Raw genomic sequence first — 7,521 nt, 5'->3', positions numbered from 1 at the left:
CCAATGATATGTTGCATGAGGGGGTTTTGACAAAAGCTTAAAAAGTTTCACGATGGTCCCCTTTTTAAAATATTTCAAAATGGGAATTAGGATCTTCCCAAATTCTCTAATATGGTGTTCAACCCTCATTTTCCCAATTGCTAGCCATGTGGCTGGCTTGAACTGGTTGCCTCTTAGATTGTTGTTTAGTTTTTTTCCACCCGAGCTTGAGCTTCAAGCTAAGCTAGCTTTTGCTTCTCTTTCTCCTCTTTTTTTCCTTTATTTAGCTTCGTGGATTACTATGAGCATGGTTTCTTGTAACTGGTCCATAAAACTTACGCAATATGCTCCCATTTAGAGATAGTGGAGGTGGAGGGATTAGTTTTGGAGCCCTGATTGGTCCATAAACACTTTCCAACTCTTGTTGAGTCTTTTGAGCCATCTCAATGGCTTCAGAAATTTGTTCTTTTCCCTTAACAGGATGGTATTTATCAAGCTTCTTAGAAATCTTTTGAGGGTCAGCCTCAAAGCTATTCTCCATTGATCTTTTGACAAACCACAAGTCCTCATCCTCATGGATCAAAGGAAGAGACTCACTGGATGATGAACTTGTTCCATCCTTAATATTTACTTTGTCTTTTCCATTGGCAACTGTTATGGATTTCTTTTTCTTGGCCATTCTTCTCTTAGCACTCTTGGACGTTGAAGCTTCCATATCCCAAGTTTTAGCATTCTGGGCTTGAGCCCTTGTAGTCACAACGTGGACAGAACATAGAACAAAATGTTCAGCATCATGATTTTGGAGTACGCTCATCATATTCAATCTAGTAGTCTACCTTGAAGGATTGCTAGCACTGGAGAACTATTGTGTTTTATAGGGGAAATCCTTGAGTAGGTGATCTCTATGGAGGTGGTAAATCAGGAGCTCTAGTTACTTGATTCATCCTTAAAGTGGGATTGAGCTTGTAATACCTGTTGGTGTGTCATGATTACCCATGTGAGCACAATATCCACACCACAAGTTAGGTCTCTATTTGAGATGTGGGCATTCTGTAGTCGTATGATTTGCTTTACATTATGCACACCAAACCATTTCCTACATGGATAGAGATGGGGATTGTCCGTCTCTTTCAAAACTAGTTTAAACTCATCCTTGAGTTGCTTCATTAGTCATCCAACCAAATCCACGTCTTTTCATCAGTTTTATGGCTTTGAGATCCACTTCTAGAAGGAGTGTTGAATAATGCTTTAAAACCATTAACCTCCTTTAGAGGTCCCATTAAATTGTTATCATAATCAATGGCATCTAAGGCACATTCATTGAACTTCCTATGTCTTCAAGCTTAGAGGGAATCATGAAGCTTCTCGCTCTGTAAACCTTCTAGGAATAAAGAGATCAATCGAGTCTGACTGAGCCTTTCCTTAGGCTCACAATGGTTATACAAGTACTTTGCCTGGTTGATGTATTCCCTCACATATTCACCATCCTTTTGCTTCAGAGTGTTTAATTGATTAACTGAACTCCATTTGGCTCCAGTTTTTGCATAAGAAATAAAGAAGGTGACCATGCTCTCTGGTTCCAGAGTCCAGAACCATTTAACTGCTTCTTGTTCAAGTGTGAAGTCAAATGCTCCGATCTTTGTAGGATTGTCATTTACACTCAATGCTTCACTTACTTGCTTGAAAGTTTCAATACGACCATGGACATCACCCGTGCCACATTGAACTTGGTCATTTCTTTTGATGACACACTCCAAACCTTAGATGTTGTCCTATCTTTCTCATGTTCTCAAGGTAAAGGAGCACGCAAGTAAAGTTTGGTAGTAGGTCCCCTACTACCTACTATTGCCCTAGCAATAGCTTTGGCCATTCTTATGGCATCATTGGTTGATAGCACCCTGCTGGAGGAGCTGTATTGCCTCTAGAAATTGGTGCATCTAGTCCCTCTCGTGCATGTACATCCATAGTTTGAAACCCACCCGTTCAATCTATGTGTACATCTATAGTTTGAAACCCACGCATTGGGGATAAAAAATAGATTGAAAACAATATAAAAACAAGTAAAACGGGTGCGAAACACCTAAGAAACCACTTGTGTGGGCTTCAAGGGTAGTTACCAACGCCCGTAGGGTACCCACGTCACATGCATCTATGCTCTGGTTGGGTGCTAGAGTCTGAGCAACTAGAAAGCATTTCAGTTATGTAGGCTCACACCATCCCTCCACGTTAGCATCTTGGCCTTCAGTTGGAACCCAAGGAAGTGCAGCCCAAGATCCACGAATAGCGGCTAGTGACTCGTCCTCCGACTCTGAAGTCATGGAAGGGCACCCTACCCAAGAACTCTAAAGAAGCAAGCCAAAACATGCCAGTTTGGGTCCCACAACCCGGATCTAGCATGTTTAGTCGTCTAATAGAGACCTTTAGTAGAGCTACACGCTCTGAACATGCGACAAGTGAAGTAAACGAAGGAGGAGGGGAAGTAGATTCGCCATTCACATCTCATGTAGACCCTACCCTCCCAAAGAGTGTCCATGTGGATATTCTACCCACTTAGTTTAATGAAGGCCCTACTGCGGCTACCACCTTCAGACGCTCTTCCTAAAGTAGAGATCCCTAGAAGTCAATCCATAAGAAGTGACATTGCGTCCACTTCAAGAGAACCGTTTGGCATGCCAAGTTTAGATGGGATATTTCTCAATGAAAATTGGGAATATGATCTACACACGGAGACTCTGACTGACCTATACACGGGTTACACATACCATGTAGGTTGGTTAGAAGTCATATGATCTACATCTAGTGCCACCAATCTAGATGAATAACAACAAATGATATGTGAGGTTCTTCATAGAATTATCCAATTGGAGAGGCAAAATAGGGGAGTGAACCTAGTTTCCACTGGCCCTATGAGATTTTTGGATACAAACAACCAACCCTGTCGCAATTGGAGACTCCCCGCTCCCTCGGTGAGTCCCATAGATCCTTCGTATGTTGTTTCACCTGAAGTCTCAATGCAGGTTGAGCCCACGAGCAGTAAAACTTTAGCTTTCCAACTTTGGCTCAACTTTCCATTAGGGAATCCACAATGCCTACTCCGATGATGAGCATGACAGAAAGTGCACCCGTTACCACTGTAGTTAGTACAACACCGCTACCTAGTGGTACAGTACCTATAACAGCGCGTACCAGTGCATATCGACCATATGTACCTACTACCGCTACTCATGCTCATGTAGCTCCTACACCTCCTCTTATGCCAATGGCGTATGCTCCCCGAATGCCTTACCACAACCCTTATCTAAGAGGAGCTAGGCCTAGTCACATATCATATCCTACGTCAGCTGCATACATATCAAGACCACTGCCAACTCCTATCAACCATGCCATCCCAGAAGAGCCTCCACCAGCTATGCCTGCTCACTTAGGTGATCTAGCAGCGTTTGCTCAAACGATCGGACGATCTATTGCGGAAAACATATGTGGCATGCCTGAGAGAGAGCCTAGAAAAGCAAGGCGGTACAAGTTGCCAAGCTCACTCAGAACTTCAGTGGTAACGAAGATGTTAGGAAGCACATTGAAGTTTTTGAACATGTGTGTGATTCCTTTTGGAAGAGCACAATGAGCTACATAAATGTAAAGCCTTAGGCTTAACCTTGAGTGGAAAGCCGGAGATTGGTATCGAACTTTAAGGTTGAAGAGCGTACTCACTATCCCACTCTCAAGAGATTGTTCTTGAAAGAATACATATGTGAGGGTGTGCTTTGGGGAGTAGCATCTCAACTCCAAAAAGCTGAACGTGAGGAAGGAGAGTCAGTGAAAGACTTTATTAGTCGACTAAAGCATCTAAATTCTCGCTGTACTCCCGATGAGTGCTTCAATAACAACCAACTTCTTGATAGATTCATCCAAGGATTACGCCATGAGGACATATACAATGGCCTAGTCATTAGAGGTCTTACGACATGGGAAGCAGTCACCGCCAATGCAATCCAATTAAAGACAAATTGATGATTGCAGGTAAAAAGGTGTCTTCGGAGACAAAGTCTATCAGTTCACAAGTATCTGGGCACGAGCCAATGACTATAAAACCTATTGCCAAGGAGCCCAAGATATCCAAAATGTCTGTAGTAGCTGACCTTACTAAGGCTCTCCAAGAATACTTTAGGGATAATCGAGCTCCTCAAAATAGCCATATGTACCCAAGAAGAGAGCAACAATGGTGTTCGGTTTGCTTAGGACCACATAGCACGAGTGAGTGTCCCACATTCAGAGTTAAATTCAATGGGACTTGCAATGCATGTGGTAAGTATAGCCATCAATCTAAGGATTGCCTAGTACTTAAGCGTATGTTAGCAAATCAGGCACCACTAGCCTGGTCAAACACACCTCAAGTACCCACATTGATGCCTGCACCACCTGTCGAGCAACCGTCATAACACATAGTTCCAAGGAACCCAAATGTAGTCCAGTCTATGCCGTTACCACCACCAGTGCTAGGACCGTAACCTCCACATCCAAGGATTACCCCTATAAACCAAATGGGTTGTGAGTCACATAGTGCGTGTGGGGATTATGAAGAGGATATAGACCCCACTGTTTCATATGAGATTGATACGTTTGAAATGACTCCCTAGTACTACATGAAGGATCATTTTGGGCAAGTTAAGCCTGTATATCAAGTTGCTGCTCTCGCCACCACAAGAGGGCAAAACTTGAATACCTTGGCGAGGAGACCACCTCTTCAATGCTACGATTGTGGTGGACCGCATCGTGTAGCAGAGTGTCCTAATAGGCTACAGAAGATCACTACTCAAATGTAACCAAATCAAGGGATCACGTCAGGAATGCCGGTGCTTACATGTAATCGTTGTGGCATAGATCATTTGATTCCTCAATGTCCACATAATCTGAGTACACCCAAGATTACGCCATTGAATTTGGTTGAGGTCACTAATGAGGCACTAGGAACCACACATGTTGTACCCGTGAATGTAGTCACACAGTCAATGCTTCAAAATCAAAACTACATTCTTGAAGAGAGGGATGCTGCATCAATTGCTCGAGCAAAGAAAAAGAAAACGTGATGGAAGAGATCACTTAATACCACAAGCTCCAAGCCTAGTTCAAAGACTAAAATGGCACAGGAGATGACTCCGTGTACATGAATGATCGTGAAGATGATTCTAATTCAATAGAAACCACGGGGACCAAAGCCACTACTTTAAGGGAGGAACCCACTCGCGGGAGCGCAACGACGAAGGAGAATCAAGCAAACACATAAATCAGGGGAAACAAAGGAAAACTCCTCCAACCCCACAACCAAGTCAGCTAATGCCCTCTCGGCTACCCAGACTGACTGAGACTCCCAAAGACAAGCCACGTGGGCCAAAAACCCTCAAGAAAAAGATTGGAACTTTCCCAAACCTAGTAGAGGAGATTGAACAAGTGCAACACTTAAGGGGTTTGGTGGAAGAAACACAAAGAGAACTAGAGCCAATAGACCCTAGAAGAATCAAAATTCCAGACACAGTGTTTCCTACACAAGTTCAGCCTCACAGGAGCCATAAATCGTTAGCTATACCTAGTATCATTCGGGAAGAAAGTGAGGATAGGACATCAGGAAGTAGGGCCTAGTTAGGGGCCATTGAATGTGTTCAAGCTAATGGATTTCATGTCCTCTGAAATCAGAACCACGATCATATCCAAGTTATACGGAGATCCTGAGCTATTCTTAGCTCTTCGAGCATTTCTCAATGGAGAACTGAAGGTGGGGTTACCACAATTTGTAAATATGGATAGACCCGACACGCTTTAAGATGAGGAGGAACATTTGGATATACAGGCCAACCTAGATGAAGACTCAGTCGTTGAAATACCTATTAAAAAATTGGGACAGTACTTTGAAGGTGAGACGAATCTAATGCAACCCTCCCCATTCCTACCAAGGGATTAACTCTAAAGGGAATCATTGACGGTGGTGCTGGAGTGAGCATTGTGACTAAAAACTGTTGGGAATCTATGGGAAGACCTCACCTAGAAGTCACAAACATAGTGGTTAAGATGGCAAATGGAACCATAGCTAAACCTATTGGAATGCTAAGGGACCTTAAGATCAAGGTTTTGGGATACAAGGTAAGACATACCTTCATTGTAATGGATTTCTCTAAGCATCCTATGTCATATCAAATGATCTTAGGACGCCCCTTCATGAGGGAAGCACAAATGGTGCATGACTGGTCGAAAAACCATGTCTACTTACAATTCCAGGACTCTGTCATTCGAGTTGATCTTGAGAATGGTCGCGCGCATCCTTTAGGAAGCAAGGTTATTATCGATAATCGATCGGATACCACTATTCACTCAGCCCCATTAAAGTATTGCTATACATGCAAAAAAGAGACTGATGATGGGAAAGATTCTCCTTATATGGATGTCTTACCGGGTATGACTGAGTCGGATAACGTGGATTGGGTACACCTAGCGGCAAGCATAGACACATGGGGAAATAGAGGCACAAGTTGGGTAATGCCTGAGGGGCAAGATATGCCACCATTAGTGCTAGTAAACATGATAGGTGTTATGCACTTGACTCCTGATGGTGGCAAGAAAGTGGCAAACTCCCTTGACACTGAAAGTAGCGAAGACTCTGACCAGTGCGACTCCAAGTCTGAATCTCAAGAAGAAACTGACTCTGAGCTTGATAAGGGGTATGAATCAAATATTCACCCAAGTGTGGAAGCCACATGCTCAAGCCTAGGACAGTGACCTCTTGCAGTTCATCCAAGAGTGAGGGGGACACAAGTGAAGATCGATCAAGTGAGTTCGAATCTGCTATAAACAAAAATAAAAAACTAGGTAAAAAGAAGATGAGACATAAGCGACAATGCTATCAAGCTAATGTACGAACTACAATAAACAAAGAGAGATCCACTGCAGAATGGCTTAGTTATGTAGGAGCATATGACGCTCATCGGAAGTTAGCGGCAGATAATTGGAGACAATACCTCCAAGGTGTGATGTGTATTCCGCAACCTCATGACATTGCCCAGTTAGAAATAGAAGAAAAGCCGAAACTGAGTCGTACTACGAGAAGGCGTCAAAACCGAGAGTTAGCTCAGCAACAAAAGGATACGAAATTAAAAGAAAAAAGCATGACACAACAAGAACCGGTAGACTTACACCCCGCACCCGAGCATTTCAAATCGTTTACCACGGGGGAACGTAAGTCGTCTACACAAAAGCCCAACGAATGCCTACCAATGGGAGGAGCGGTGTCTATGATGGCCCTGCGGTAGTTAAGGAGATAGAACTAGTAGATCCAAGTGAGAAGTCTAACCTAGTTTTTATTGCTCAAGACCTCACCAGGAAGAAGCTACACTTAAGAGGCTTCTTAAAGAATTCAAGGACATATTTGCTTGGACATACCATGATATAAAGGGTGTTCCACCTCCTGTGGTGTAACACACAATTCCAATGATAAGCACTGCTAAACCAGTCCAGCAACGTCCCTACCTAATGAATCCTAAGTATGCAAATATTGTA

The sequence above is a fragment of the Cibotium barometz genome, chromosome 52 (genome assembly GCF_041138505.1).
Source record: "Cibotium barometz isolate CiBa-2024 chromosome 52, ASM4113850v1, whole genome shotgun sequence".
In the NCBI taxonomy this organism is placed as follows: Eukaryota; Viridiplantae; Streptophyta; class Polypodiopsida; order Cyatheales; family Cibotiaceae; genus Cibotium; species Cibotium barometz.
The sequence above is the reverse complement of the archived record's forward strand: the minus strand, read 5'-3'. Positions refer to the sequence as shown.